Raw genomic sequence first — 1,489 nt, forward strand, 5'->3', positions numbered from 1 at the left:
ACATTCATTGTTGGGATCATGTACCTTTACATGGCAAGTCTTGATTCTCATTTTTTTCCCCTTACCTCTGCCCTCCCTTCACCCCCTCCTCCCCTCCCCATCTACAAACACTTTATTTTCATCTTTTCATTCTCTCACATTTTTTTCTTTTCCCTTTTTGTTCTTCCCCTACGTATCACACCTTCCCTACACCTTTAGCTCCTTTCCTCCAATATTAACATGTAATTTTTCCAAATTCCAAGTAAAAGAAGCAACAGTTAAATTTATACATCAAAAATGACTAAATAGTTTCTGTTCTTATTTTATATATCAATTATGTCACTGTGTACTTTAAATATTCCTAATGAAATCCATTACCTATTTTGAATTCTAGCAATTTCTGGCAATTTATTCTTTCTTTTGAGCTAATTTAAAAAGCATTAAAGTCTACAAACATTTAAGTCATTTGCTTCAAAATCAAATATAGTATTTAGTGGAATTTATATCTTAATCAGAATGCCTTAAGCTCACTTACTTATTTCTTAATTTAAAATTATTTCTTTGTAAATGGGGAGGGGAGGAGGGGGTGAGGGGAGGGAAGGGATAAGGGGAAAAAATGAGAACCAAGACCTGCAGTGTAAAGGAACAAGATCCCAATAATGAATGTAACTGTACTGTATACCTAAAATGTTCCAATAAACTTAATGAGGAAAAAAAAAGTGATCAAGTCGGCTATATACATTAAATCAGTATGCTCTTATTTAATGGAGCAGAAATGATTTATTTTACCCAATTCCATTCTGAAACTAATGGAGCTAAGGGGTTTCCAGAAATTGCCATTCTTATGGCTGGATGTGAGCATGGGACATCTTGCAGTGTCAGACAACAAGGTTATCCTCCAAATTAGAGGCATGAGCTATGTTGCCAGAGCAATAAGACAGCTTATAGGGCGGTCTGTTAATGGGTTATAACATCTCATCTTGTAGTGCATTTTGGCTGACATTAACATTCATTTCAGATGATTCAAAGTGATCAGATTTTCCTCCTAATGCGCATAGAAATTAGTCAAAGAAAAGATTCCTGAATGGCATAAAAGTTTTTCTTTAAAAAAGGAATTGACTTCATAGTAATTTTATTTGTGTTCCATCCATGCCAAAACATCTACCAGAGTCCAGGGTATACACACCTGTGAGGAATCCAAATACCCTAGGAAACTTCTCCCAGGATTGCCAGCTAATCTCTACTCACCAAATTTTCTCTCCCACTTAATGATACACAAGGGAATAAACACCCATTTTAATTGAATATTTGAGTGAGTTCCGCGAAGATGAGTAGAGATGTTCTGTTCACTCGGAATCAAGAAGTCTTTGTACCGGGTGGCACTCACCTTGTAGTGCTGCCCGACATGAAGTACAGCCCAGCACGGAGCAGCGATGCTGTTGCCAAGATGAGGAGATTGTGAACGAGAAGCCATGATTCCTGATTTCCCCATTTTACAGCACAAAAATGT

The sequence above is a fragment of the Fukomys damarensis genome, unplaced genomic scaffold, assembly GCF_012274545.1.
Source record: "Fukomys damarensis isolate Sample0158 unplaced genomic scaffold, DMR_v1.0_HiC HiC_scaffold_25, whole genome shotgun sequence".
Classification (NCBI taxonomy): Eukaryota; Metazoa; Chordata; class Mammalia; order Rodentia; family Bathyergidae; genus Fukomys; species Fukomys damarensis.